The sequence below is a fragment of the Ambystoma mexicanum genome, chromosome 8 (genome assembly GCF_040938575.1).
Source record: "Ambystoma mexicanum isolate Mex_15411 chromosome 8, UKY_AmexF1_1, whole genome shotgun sequence".
NCBI lineage: Eukaryota > Metazoa > Chordata > Amphibia > Caudata > Ambystomatidae > Ambystoma > Ambystoma mexicanum.
In genome coordinates, this window is record NC_090929.1 from 1371942065 (window position 1) to 1371957251 (window position 15187).

At 39.0% G+C, this 15187-nt stretch overlaps 1 long non-coding RNA gene across 1 annotated transcript; it reads right to left on the minus strand.

Moving 5' to 3' along the window:
* Nucleotides 1-568: 568 nt before the first annotated feature.
* Nucleotides 569-13981, minus strand: LOC138473012 (uncharacterized). The gene is made up of 2 exons (XR_011268711.1): nt 13169-13981; nt 569-3552 (listed from the first exon to the last, which is right to left on the minus strand). It is a non-coding gene; the product is annotated as an uncharacterized lncRNA (long non-coding RNA).
* Between the last annotated feature and the right edge of the window lie 1206 nt (nt 13982-15187).

Sequence of the window (15187 nt, forward strand, 5' to 3'; positions counted from 1 at the left end):
CCTGACGGTATTTTATTACCGCCGAGAAATAACTTAGCAATAATCACTCTTTGTATTCAGATTTGGCCATGTGCAACAATAATACAATGGACATGCATTATTTCAGCACCCAGACCTGCATATTTGGTATACGTGGTTGGTGGTATTTTGGTGAGCATAATTCCCTTGTTTTATTTGTGGCCCCAATGTCCAGAATCCCTTATCTTCGCTTAGATTTTTCGTGTGATCACTAGAGAGACCTCAGACCTGCATTCTAGGGAAACCACAATTTCCAGGGATAGTGTTGGTGCGCCACCATGGGCAAACTCACTGACTTATTTACGACAGAGAGCTATATGTGGTAGTCTTGTGGTAATTTCCACTACCTTATATACGGTAGGGAGCTATGTTCAGAGAGTCTCTCTTCCCGTTGGCTCATGTACCTCCAACAAGTTATACTACAGTCATTCACAATTATTCATACTGATTCTGACATACACACATCTGTCTTAAAATGACCATTGCACTGTTTAAAAATCTCCCCACATCATTGGCATTGTAATGGTAAATAGAAAATAAACCACCCGTCTGTTTTCAAATATTTTCTGTATTATAAAATTTACATTTAGGCATGATCTCATTTTTTACAGCAATAAAAGGGAACAATCAAAGCATTTTCAATGACACACTGCAATTATAGTGGCGGAGAACAGAACTTAAATTGCAACATTAGCACTTGATAAAGACACGCACGGGACTTTCATTTTTCTAAACTGACTGCATACTTTCGTGCACACACACAGCTCCCCCAGTTAGGTAATTACCTTATCTGTTCAGATTCTTCTCTCTGTGAATGTGGCTCTCTTGGCGTAACTCCAATAAAAAGGAACGCTTGCCTTCTCAAGCCGGGGTCATTGCCTGGAATTCTCAGCTTTTTCAGATAGGACTGCCTCTGCCAGTGGAAAGGTAATTCTTTCAGCTTTCCCCAGACTCGACTGCAGCAGGACACCCCCACAGCCAGGTCTTCTCCCCAGTAGTGCAGAAAGATGTCTGCCTGTCTTTTTCCCTGCTACTGCCCACTAAAACTTTCCTCTCAGCCCTCTTTATGACGTGTTCCAATGAAATCCATCATCTCTCATCCTCCTACTTTTCAACAATAGCTTCGCTTATACATTTGCAATTGTTGCAAATCTGACTTCCTCCTTCCTGCCGTTACTGTGCACAACAACACGGATAATCAGGCAGAGAAGAGAAAAATCTGCACACTCATTTAAATGGTTTTCAAAGTATGCCTAATTCTGCAGTAGAGAACACATTTTATTAGTGGGTTATATTAAAATAAGGTTTTATTAGTCAGGTTAATTGTTAATATGTTAGTTGTTAATTTTCAAATGTGTCTCTAGCAATATAGGCATTTCAGGTGAAAAATAGTGTGCATTTTTAAATGAACACGTGTGCTTTTAACTGTAAAAATAGCTTTGCATCTTATATATTAAAATCGTTTTTTTTTTGACTGAATAGCCTGTCTTTCCTTGTTAATCTGCTAACCCATATAGCAATGCACCGCACCCTTGTGGTGGTGCTGCAAAAAAAAAATGCTACTTGTGCAGTAGTACTGTACTCTGTGCTGTAACATGCCAAATATCCTTACATATACCCTCCTTTTGTTTTTTAGAACTTGGCTATAATCCAAGCCAATCTCTAAAAACAACTTGTTCTTTCTTTTTCTCTTAAAATGCATGTGTATTGGGATATCTTTCTCTTCCTGACGTAGTCAGTAAAATCAGTAACATTTTCATTTTTACTGATAGCACAATCAACCATCCACCCATGATTAGCACCAAGATAGCCAAACCCACTATTGAGCGTTCCCCCCAGGTTCCCCAATTAAATCTTTCCACTTCTATTATGCCCAGATTACTAATTGTAATATTGTTTTTTCGCAAATTCATTTTCATAACATGTCTTTCTTTGTGATTCAATAAATATTCCACATCTGGATCTATTGGAAAAGTATCCCTTTGAAAAAAATCGATATTTTCCACTTGGCTTTCCCAAACATCATTTGTTACATGGAACAATGTTAATCCCCCAATTGACACAATTGCATCCTTTGGAACCTGTAAATAAAAAACATTATATTTTACCTGTTTAACCACGTATGTTCCATGGTTTAAATGTACTACCGTCATGTTCTTTAAACAGGTACTGACCAACCATTTACCTCTGACCATCTTATCCTGTGCCATTTCTTCACTCCCCATATTACTAATAATCACTTCACATCCCTCTGATATACTTGGGTCAGATTTCAATCCACAAATAGCATCTGTGGCATCAGGAACAAACGGTTTACCTGGACACATATAATTTTGTTCTTTAAATGTTACACATGTTTCCAGGTTTGGTATTAAATAAACTTCAGGTTCCCATGACTGAAATGCCACCACTTCTGGAGTCTTAATCTTAATGAATTTGTCCTCTTGCCAAAATCCCACGTTGTGTACCCACTTCGTTTGATAAATAAGTTCAGGGGCTACAAATGGGATGCATAGCAAAAATCCGATCTCTAGTCTTTCCAAGTCCACATATAACGGCATTGCATTCCCCATTTCGAATGCAATTCTTATCTGTATAAGGTCAATTTCCCTCCTGGTCAATCTTTCTATCATTTGCCGAATGATATCCTGCGAAACAAAATACAAGGGAATATGTCCTTGAATCAATTGTGAAACTGCAGTTTGAACTTCTCTCATATAATTCGTTAATAGTCTATCAACAGGACTCATTATGTTCAATATTTCATTTAAAGTTCTGTCATGCTTAAGTATTATTTTAGTCGCCCGTTGCATCACATCCGCTTGTTCATTTAGAATGATTGCAGTTTCATTTATGAATCTTACTTGTTCATCCAGTCCCCCTCTAATTCCATCTAATGTCTTTTGTATTATTTCTAGGTCAATACTCAGTTGTTGTGCTTTAGTACTCAGTGTTCCTACCGAAATAGAATTGGCTGTTGATATTGTAGTACCTATTATTGCCCCAATTATAGACATTACCATTGATATCGCGAGCATCACCGCACCTCTCTTTCCTCTCTTCTTCTTAATGTCTGCTGAATTCACGAATGTTTTTTCCAATTGCATTAATATATCTCTTATTGACTGCTTAGCGTCCTCTTTTCTTATTTCCAGCCACTCTTTAGTCTGTTCAATCTTAATTCCGGTATTGTTCAAATGTTTTTCAATCAAAATCTCAGGATCCAATGGTATGTAGATATTTTGGAAAATCATCCTTCTATCACTCATGATGAATCCTGGTGCTTCTTCTACCGCGATACCAGATGCTGGTCCAGGTTCAATGACAACCTGTGCTTCTGAATTCTTGAAGATCCCTCCAAATATCACTATTGTTAAACATGTCATCGGTATCATCTTCAATGCTGATCGCTTTGTAGCCTTGGTCTTCACCCCTCTTTGGGGCTTTCCCGGAATCCGTCCTCGCGGTCTCCAGTACTCCATCGTCTCCCGTGGCCTCTGATCCCGGAACCTCCGACCAAATAATGTTAATTGTCTTATCAAAATAGAAAATAAACAGATTAAGTACATAGCACAATACTAATTTCCACCTTTTTGCCAAAAATAAAACATGCTTGGTAAAAATACTTCTTTTTTTTTTTTTTTTTTTTTTTGAAATTAAACACAAGTTAAAAGAAAACAAACACATATAAAACAGCATTCAATATTTAATACACTTTCTCTCTGTACACCAACCACGAGCTTCCGTTATATGTGCATTTATTTATTTATTTATTTATATTATATATTTATTTATTTATTTATTTATATTATATATTTTCACATATATTACAGTGTTTATGTGCCATCATAACAATCAACTTTTTTTTTTTTTTTAACTTCTTTGTCACTGCCTCCTGATTACACCCATTTATTTTCTCAAGGGACTCTATCCGTTTCCACATGCTCAAGCTGCCTGATCTCATGTCTGGGATGGCATGGTTTGATTTGATTTACATGGACAAACTGCTCTATTGCTGTTTCACCTTCATTTTTCAAAATTTTATACACTACAGGAGAGACTTTATCTATAATTCGGAATGGCCCCTGCCAGGCTGCCAGAAATTTAGAATTTTTCTGTTTACTTTTCCCAAAATGAAACTTGTACACCTGATCCCCTACATTGTATTCCTTTACTGATGTCTTTTTGTCATAATATGACTTAGCACTGTCAGCAGCTCTTTCCAGATTTCTCTGCACAAAAGCAAATGCATGTTGCAAATGCCTCCTCATTTCATCAATATATTCATGAACTGTGGATGCACTCACTAGAGTTTGCTCATGTGTTCTGTATAGTAGGTGTTGTGGTAACACCATTTTCCTACCTGTTAAGACCTCATGGGGGCTAACACCTGTTGCTTTGGCAGGAGTCGACCTGATTGCCATCAAAACCAATGGTAAACGCAAATCCCAGCTGGAACCTGCTTCTGCCACAAATTTCTTTAAAATGTCCACAACAGACCTATTGCTTCTTTCAACTGTACCTGAAGACGCCGCCCGATATGCGATATGTAGTTTCCTTTTCACACCTAGTATTTGCCATACCTTACTCATTAGAGTACTTGTGAAATGACTTCCTCTGTCTGACTCAATTCTTTGTGGCAACCCAAACCTTGAGAACACATGGTTCACCAGCAATGTGGCTGCTGTTTGCGCACTACAATCTGGTGCGGGAATGCACTCAATCCATTTTGACATCAAACATACCACACTCAAAATATAGCGGTGTCCCCTGCTCGACCTTTTTAAAGGACCTACATAGTCTATTTGCAAATCTGACCATGGGAGAGTTAGGCCTCTTTTCATCAATGGTGCTCTATGCATTGGTGAAGCAGGTTTAAATTGGGCGCATACTAGACATCCTCTAGTATATAATTCCACATCTTGGGACATATGTGGCCAGTAAGCATAATCTTTTAGTATTTCTAATGTCTTTTGTGAACCTCTATGGCCTGCAGTTATGGCATCATGTGCATGGTGTAGCATTAGTCCTCTGAATGAAAGGGGTACTACCCACTGTATTTGCCCTGTTATGGACTCTCTAATCATGAGTCCATCCTGTAATCTAATTCGTGTTTTGTTCTTTAATAACACCCTCAACTCTTCTTTTCCCATACAATCATTTTCTGTTAAAGGATTTTGTTCAGGATCCATCAAATGATTATAATAGATTCCCAAAATTTGATCATTCTTTTGTGCCTCAATCAAATCTTGGTCTGGCGTGTCATGACTCCACTGCACCACCGGTTGATCTACCTCCTTTGGTGCTTTAGACCGTGTGACTGCATCAATTTGTATTTCACCCATTAAATAATCAATAGGTAGCAATTCTCCCATCACAGCCCCAATCTTAGCCAGATGGTCTGCCTTATCATTTCCCTCCTTATCCTCTCCTGGTGTTTTTAAATGCCCACGAATTTTTCTCCAGTATATTGTTAAATTATTTTCTGACCCCAATTTGTCTATGGCTTGTATCATTTTTCCATGTTTAAGTGGCTTTTTGTTGTATGTAACCATGCCTCTTGCTTTCCAACCAGGCAAATACTCCACAAAGCTATTCCGTGCATAGTCAGAATCAGTCACCAGGACAATTTCACTGAACTTTTTATCAACTGCAGTAGCAATTGCTTTATAGATGGCTGCCAATTCCGCCACCTGACTGCTCCTATCTCCAATCCTCATCCCTATACTAGGAACGCCTTCACATTTCAACCAGACATTTCCTATTCCTGCCACTAATTGTTTATTACTGTCATTTTCAATGTGAAAAGCACAACCATCCACGTATACAGTTGGCAAATCCTTGCATGTTTTTTCATCAAAAGCTTTGTGTGGTGATTGTTCAAATTCCTGTAAACTAGCTTCCACATCCATTTCATTTGTTATTTGTTCAGCTGCACAGTCATGTAAGTCAGCTAACCCTTGAGCAATTGGGCTCTTTTTATTTTGTCCATATCTTACTTCTACGGGAAAACCTTGTAATGCCAGCGTCCATGAAGTGATTCTGGATTGCGCTAGATTGCCTGATCTAATTCTTTTACTTTCTAAAAATTGCAAAGGTTGATGATTTGTTTCAATAATCACCTTTTCTCCCTGAACAATGGGGCGAAAATGTTGTAGCGCCCACACAGTGGTTAATAGGGCCTTCTCACATTCATTAAATTTCATTTCAACTTGGGAAAATGCCTTACTTGCATATGCAATGGTTTTGTGATTCAAATCGTGTTTTTGTGATAACACTGCTGACATACAATGTTCAGAAAAGCCTATTTCTATAAAGAAATCCCTATCCTTTATGGGGTATGCTAAACATGGTGCCTTTACAAGACATTCCTTCAATCTAGCCACTGCATCAGATTGCTCTCTTTCCCATCTCCAGGGAGTATTTAGTTTAAGCAGTTTAGTCAATGGTTGAGTGATTTCTGCATAATTCTCAATGAACTTTCTGTTATAGCCTGTCATCCCTAATAAACTTTTTACTCCTTTCACATTTTTAGGATCTTTTAATCTTTGTATGGCCTCTATTTTCTTCCTTTGTGGATTTAGCCCATGTTCAGTCACTTCATGCCCTAGAAAGTTCACTTTTTTCTTGCACCATTGTGCTTTTTGCAAAGATACTTTGGCGCCTGCTTTCTGCAATTGGCCAAGCACATGTCTTATTTCATCAAAATGGCTTTTAAGGTTTTCATTTTTTATCAAGACATCATCCACATAAACTATTGTCCCTCTTTCCGCTGCATCCGGCATGGCCTTTCTCAAAAATATGCCAAATTCACTCCCACTATTGATGTACCCGAACGGAGCTCTAAGCCAGGCATATTGAGTCCTGTCAAATGTAAAGGAAAATAGGTGTTGTATCTCCTCTGCCAATGGCACACACCAATATCCAGATGTGAGATCTAACGTGGTAAATACATTTGAACCATGTATCTGAGCTAGGCCCTGATCAATGAATGGTAGTGGCCATCTAGATACTGGTACTCTTTTATTTAACTCTCTTAAGTCTGCACACAGCCGCCATTGACCATTTGGCTTTAACACACCTAAAATAGGCGTATTGGATGTGCTATGAATGGGCCTAATTATTCCCCGTGATTCCAAATTTTTAATAATCTCTGCCAATGATTCTAAACATGCCAGCGGTAGTCTATACTGGCGTACAAACACTGGATTTCTGCTACAACCTTCTGGTAGTGTGGCCACATGTAAATCAGTTAAACCACAATCATAAGCATCTTTTGCAAATACATCCTTGAACTCCATAAATATTTCCCTCAGAGTGCGTCGATCCTCATCGCTGTTACATGCATCCGCTAAGGAGATCTGCTCTTCTACCATTCTGGAAAATTCTGGAAACTCTTCTGGTAAAGGAATCTCAGCGCTTTCCTCTAACTGTGTGGCTGTGTCTTTTTGTAGAGCTGCCACTTTCAAATATTTTGGCATATCAGCTTCCACTTCAATGGGCTGATTTCCTGTTTCATTTTCATTTAAATTAAATATTATGCAATCCTCTTGATGGCAGCACACTGTCTCATTTGAATCATAAGGATACACAGAATGAATTTTAAACATTCCTTTGGGCTGAGAGTCCAGGTGTTCTGGCAACTCGCCCTTGGCATCTACATATTTTTCAGGAATATTCCCAATCACCATGTTATTTAAATCTGCCGTATAATGTGATTTTTGTATGGCCATTCCTAATGGGGAGTTTTCCTCTAAATGAATATCCTGACAACCTTTATTATTCACCATGATTTTTACAGATCCCTCACCAATGTCTACCAATGGAATGTATTCATAATCCAGGCCTTGCTGTTTTATGGATTCATTCAGGCATACAAATGCATCAGAGCCTTTCATCTGCTGTCCATTTTTGCATTTCAGTGTTATTGCAAACTGTTTTGTAAATGCAGGAATAATAGTATTTTTCCTCATCTGTAATTCGACTGCATAAGGAACTAGTTGTGCACAATGATAAGCCCTTCTTTTGTCTTCAAATTCAGGCGCCGGCCCACCTAGGCGCGACCATATTTTTTGATTAAGGAAATCTAACACCATACACATTCTGTGCATGATGTCATTGCCCATGTAAAATTCATTTTGTGCTCCACTCACTATCCATACATTATGGTAAATTGCTTTCTGCCCAATGCTAATTTTAAGCATGCATCTGCCTGTAATTCGGTTTTCAAAGTTTGGACTGTCCAACCCAGAAACATATTGGTTTTTAATCCTAAATTTCGGGATTTCTTCCCTCTCCATAATTTTTTGCAACAATTTCTCATTAATGAAACTCCTTTCATGTTCAAGCGCTAAAGTGGCTTTTATTGTTTTAAGATAATCATTTATACCAGCGTGAACCCATGGTTGCTCATCTTCCATGTGTATCTCTGCCAGAGTGGTAATGTGTTTTTCTGAATCTGTTTTAGGAACAATATTCTGTTTGCATGTATTCTCTTTTAAATAGAAACGTAATGTGTGTTCGTCTATGGCAGTCTGCCAATCTTTCCTTGGGTCCAAGTATATTTGTACAGGTAGTTTTTCATTGTCGCTCTGATCTTTGTCTTGACACCTTAATATAACAGTGACACTAGGTATGCAGCTATTCTGGAGATATACCTCCACAGCATCATTTGTTTTGGCAACGGTGTGACATTCTTTTATATTGCTGTTTTGTGATTTTAGTTTCTTAGGCCTCAATGGTTTTTTGGTTAAGGACCACAGCACTCCATTCACCCCATCTATGAGAGGAGACAATCTTTTCAGGCAATCTGTCCCCATCAGAAATGGAATTTCACAAATAGATGTGATCAATACCTCTTGTTTCATTCTGTGCTTTCCTATTTTTATGTCAACCTCAGTTACACCTATGATGGGCACCTCCTCCCCATTAAAGTTATGCACTGGGCCTTGATTTGCCTTCACTGTGATCTGACTCTGTGGAGGCCTCCCTTCATTGATACTCTTTACCAGCTCCTTGGACATAATTGTGGCCTGTGCGCCAGTGTCAATCATAGCAAAGGTGTGGCATTTTTCTTCTACAGTGATGGGTGCATAATATCTGTCCTCAACTTCCTCTAATACACATAAGAAATGTGAATTCTTACTGATTTCAGAGCTCACCTTTCTCAGGCCTTTTTCACTTTTGGCTAAGCACATTGGTAAATGAAAAGACATTTTTCCCTCCTTTTTACCCATTTCTGTGCGAGATATTTTATTCATTTCTCCATGTTCAGAGGTTTTTTGGAGTGTGGCCACCGTTCGCCCATCCATCTGGGTAACATCAGAGACCACATTACAACCTTCCAACTGAACATGTGTCACAACATCATTCAGCAATTTGTCATTTTTTAATTCTGTGCATTTGTGATCATTTAGTGTAATACCAGCCCTTTCAGCCTCTTCAAAAATATGTGGCTCAAAGAATTTTTCAGGTGATTGACTTGTACCCTCCTTGTGAGTATTTCCTTTTTCTGTCTGTGTTTGGTAATTGTTTTGCTTGCCCAGGGAAGGAGCTATGGCATCCCCACTTACTCCCTGTTCACTGGTATTCCCCATGCATGAGTCATTTTTCTTAAATCTGTCCCTTTGTTCTTTTGGAATTCCTAATGTTTCTTTTTCATTTGTGCAAATCTTTACTGTTTTATTTAGCTCTAAGTTAAACCGTACCTCTTTTTTAGAAGTATTTGCACTTTCTGTCACAATTTCATTTACTGGTACTTTCATTTTTAATCCATTAGACATCTCAGAGTCGTTATGCAAAATTATATCAGAGCTATCTGTCATTTTGGCACTGCAGTTATCATGAGTACTTAGTCACTTTTCGGAAGCCCCCCGGTCATTGCTATGGCCATCAGCCCCCTCTTTGGAAGGTTGTTTTTGCGCTGTATAGAGCTTTCCTATTTGCTCAGCTAACATTTTCACTTGGGCCTCAAGGCATTGGAACCTTTCCACCTCTCTAGGATCCTCTTTCTGTGGCCTAGGTCGATATTGGTTGTTTTCCCCCTGATTGGATCTATTCTGATACCTCTCAGGTGATTGATACCGGTTGGGATGGTTTCTGAATTCTTGATTCATTTGTGGAGGGGAGCGGTTTGCACCCATCCTTTGATTATAGTCCCCTGGTGGGGAATCATTGTACTGGCGTGGACTGTAGTTCACGTTTTGCCTCATGTCCTGTCTCTCAGATTGTGGGTACTGGCCCCTATATTGATTTCCATTATCAGTAAATCGATCCACATATCGGGGCCTATCCTGATTACCATATATCATGGTGCTGGGATCAAATCTGCTCTGTGTCCCCAATGACTGGTAGGGACCATCATTTCTTTGATCTTGATTTTGTCTCTGGTTATTGTTCATACCTGCCATATCAGACCGGTATCTTACCCGGGGTCTATCTCCTAAATATCTAGGGCTGATGTAGCTCTCTCTATTACTAGGATCATGTGATTGGAACATTGGTACAGGCAATGGCGATCTTTGTTGATTACCCCTTTGTTCAGGTGTCACATTATTTTTACCTTGGCTTTGAGCAGACTCAAGGGACATTTTGGCTGACCTGATTTCCATTACTGTGGCTGAGGGTTCTTTAGATTTAGGCCTAGTATCTTTCATTTTATCACTTTCTCTACCCTGACAATAGAGTACCTCATATAGCTTGGTGCTTTGATGTACAATCCATTCAAGGGACTTGTCACGGTCAAATTCACGGACCAATTGGGATATGATGTCTTTCTGTAGCCCATAGAAGTATGCGGTTTTAAACTCATTGGAATTTGAGTCAAAAGATACATCAAAGCGAGAGAATGCTCTTTTTAAGTCTTGTAAAAATTGGCGAGGTGATGTATTAGGTCCAGCAGTAATAGTGTACGCAACTTTCTTTGCCTCTTGCAATGACTGAAAAGGAGAAAAATGACGCCTAATTTCTTTTTCAAACTCCAGCCATGTCATATTCTGCTGTTCATTTAATCCCCTTATGATGCTGGCCGTCGGGGCATCTAAAGTTAAATGAAAATATTGTCTGTACTGTTCCTTAGGTATCTGGAGCGCTTTAAAAATGTCATGCACCGCTTCTAAGTGATCCTCAATGCAGCATTCACCTCCCTTTTTAAATGGTTTGATCAGGGCTTTAATGGATTTCATTATTTTTATGGGGCTACTTGTTGCAATGCATGGAATTGCACTATTTTGTGATTCAATCCTGTTTTCAGGTGTATGAGATTGGTGGCTGCCCCCAATGGGAGTATCAAATCCCCCAAGGGCGCTGCAACCAAGTTCAGTCACCGGCCCAGTCACTGGGGCACTAGCTCTTTGGGCAGAGCTAGAATTCACCTCCACTCCATTGAATGTGGTACCCTGCCGCCTCTCCTGTGACCTGGGAATGCACATTTGCTGTTCTAAGTCCTTACACTTTTTAAGGAGTCTGTTGGCTTCATCATGCAAATAATTATTTTCATCACTCATTTTATTAATTGCCTCCTGCATGTCACACATTTGAATTTGGCATTCATTGAACTCTTTATTTCTTTTGTCTCTTTCTTGAATCATTTTAATCATTTCTTGTTCTACACTCTGGAGATCACCTTCTTTTTCACAATGTTCTTTTTGTAAAATCTGCATTTCTGAAACAACCTCATCTTTATCCTGCCTAATGTGATCCACTAAGGCTTTTAAGTGTGTCAATTCTTGCTCACTATCTTCAAATTGTTTCTTGCTTTTGGATAACTGAGTATCAAAGTCTCTGCATTTTAATTGCATGTCTTTTTGGCATACATCCAATTCTGCTCTCAACATTTCCTGATTTTTACTTGCCCCATCTATTTCAGTCTTTAACCTGTTAATTAGCTGAGTATCATTCTCTTGCATTCGCAGTGACTTGTTTAAAATAAACCATATTTTGCCGCATAGACGTATTAAACAGTCTTTCTCTGCACTTTTATCGGCTGCATTCAATAATCTCGTAAGGCAGACCTGAATTATGCTGCCTTCTGCAAAAATATTGTCTAGTTTTTCTTTCTGCACCTCACCCTGAATGCGGTTACTCCATTCTAAGGTACTGTTCGAAGACCAATTCCCATGTGCAAATAACTTTGCCTCTAAATATTGCACTAGATCTGAGAATGTGGTTTCCCTTTGTGACATTCTGAAATTCGTTTTTAGTGGCACACTGCTATTATAAAATGGGTTCCCTTTAATGTGCAAATGGCAGTGTGAGACACGCTTGCCACGCCCAGTAGGTACTCTATGATCACTTTCCCGGCCTGCAACGCACCATAAATATGTAGGGTATTTTGTGGAGATTTGGGGCCTGACGGTATTTTATTACCGCCGAGAAATAACTTAGCAATAATCACTCTTTGTATTCAGATTTGGCCATGTGCAACAATAATACAATGGACATGCATTATTTCAGCACCCAGACCTGCATATTTGGTATACGTGGTTGGTGGTATTTTGGTGAGCATAATTCCCTTGTTTTATTTGTGGCCCCAATGTCCAGAATCCCTTATCTTCGCTTAGATTTTTCGTGTGATCACTAGAGAGACCTCAGACCTGCATTCTAGGGAAACCACAATTTCCAGGGATAGTGTTGGTGCGCCACCATGGGCAAACTCACTGACTTATTTACGACAGAGAGCTATATGTGGTAGTCTTGTGGTAATTTCCACTACCTTATATACGGTAGGGAGCTATGTTCAGAGAGTCTCTCTTCCCGTTGGCTCATGTACCTCCAACAAGTTATACTACAGTCATTCACAATTATTCATACTGATTCTGACATACACACATCTGTCTTAAAATGACCATTGCACTGTTTAAAAATCTCCCCACATCATTGGCATTGTAATGGTAAATAGAAAATAAACCACCCGTCTGTTTTCAAATATTTTCTGTATTATAAAATTTACATTTAGGCATGATCTCATTTTTTACAGCAATAAAAGGGAACAATCAAAGCATTTTCAATGACACACTGCAATTATAGTGGCGGAGAACAGAACTTAAATTGCAACATTAGCACTTGATAAAGACACGCACGGGACTTTCATTTTTCTAAACTGACTGCATACTTTCGTGCACACACACAGCTCCCCCAGTTAGGTAATTACCTTATCTGTTCAGATTCTTCTCTCTGTGAATGTGGCTCTCTTGGCGTAACTCCAATAAAAAGGAACGCTTGCCTTCTCAAGCCGGGGTCATTGCCTGGAATTCTCAGCTTTTTCAGATAGGACTGCCTCTGCCAGTGGAAAGGTAATTCTTTCAGCTTTCCCCAGACTCGACTGCAGCAGGACACCCCCACAGCCAGGTCTTCTCCCCAGTAGTGCAGAAAGATGTCTGCCTGTCTTTTTCCCTGCTACTGCCCACTAAAACTTTCCTCTCAGCCCTCTTTATGACGTGTTCCAATGAAATCCATCATCTCTCATCCTCCTACTTTTCAACAATAGCTTCGCTTATACATTTGCAATTGTTGCAAATCTGACTTCCTCCTTCCTGCCGTTACTGTGCACAACAACACGGATAATCAGGCAGAGAAGAGAAAAATCTGCACACTCATTTAAATGGTTTTCAAAGTATGCCTAATTCTGCAGTAGAGAACACATTTTATTAGTGGGTTATATTAAAATAAGGTTTTATTAGTCAGGTTAATTGTTAATATGTTAGTTGTTAATTTTCAAATGTGTCTCTAGCAATATAGGCATTTCAGGTGAAAAATAGTGTGCATTTTTAAATGAACACGTGTGCTTTTAACTGTAAAAATAGCTTTGCATCTTATATATTAAAATCGTTTTTTTTTTGACTGAATAGCCTGTCTTTCCTTGTTAATCTGCTAACCCATATAGCAATGCACCGCACCCTTGTGGTGGTGCTGCAAAAAAAAAATGCTACTTGTGCAGTAGTACTGTACTCTGTGCTGTAACATGCCAAATATCCTTACAGTTTCCTTCTAATTAGTTTGCATTTACCACCATAACAATTCCTTAGTCATATCATGCAGTTAAATGTTTTCTCTGAAATGTATTGTTAGCCACAACAGTACACATAATGGGGGATAGCAGTGATTTAAGAGCATATTATTTGCTCCACTAAGTACGAATCAAAAGAGGCCATAAATCTGTGCATCGATAAATTGTTAGCAAAATGACATTCTAATTGAGTTCAATTGTCTTCATAATTTCCTTAGCAAAATAAATACCAACATATTGTACATATGAAGGGGTACTCCACGATACTACCTATTTAAACCTTACATAAATTGGAGAGGGTAACATTGGAGTTTTTTCTCCAATACATTTACATGCTGAGACTTTTGAAAGTTCATCTACAGCATCATGGACATGCTTTAGAGGTTTCAGGTTTATTCATATGCAGCAGAATATTATCCACATTCAAGGAAAGAACTTTAGTTGCAGGGACGTTAAGGTGACAATTTAACACTTAACGCAACAAAACCCCTTAAATTCAGCTAATGCCACCTTAACTTCATCCCACTATGTTGCGCAGCCTATGACCACACTGATGACATCACAGATCGCATCACTGATGACAGCACTAATTACATGTTGTAGGAGGACACTGATAACATCACAAATTGCATCACTGATGACATCACTGGTGACAACCCTAATTACATTGTATATATCAGATTACATGGCATTGGACATGACGTGATTAATATGTTAGCTCATAAAAACCTTTCTTTTCTAAATAATAATTTAGGCCATGGACTTGGCCATGATGAAGGCTGTGGTCACTGCCCATCACCAAACACCATAGGTAGTGGTCAGTTAGTGTTGCACAATAATAATGTGCATGGTGAAAAGCCATGCCTAGTGGCCCCTCACTGTTTTAAAATATACAATGGGCAACATTGAAAGGTGTAGTCAGTAGACATTGCTAAAGGCTATAGCTAGTGCCCATTAATATGTTAGAATATACAGTCGGCACGGCCAAAGGCCGTAGCCACTGGCTAATATTGTGTTGAAGATCATGGCTAGTGGCAGGTTAGTGTATATAGTATACAGTGGGCACGGCCAAAGGCCATAGATAGGGGCTGTTTAGTGTTTTAAAATACACAAAGGGCACGCACAAAGTTCATCGCTTATGGCAAGTTAGTATTTGAAAATAGA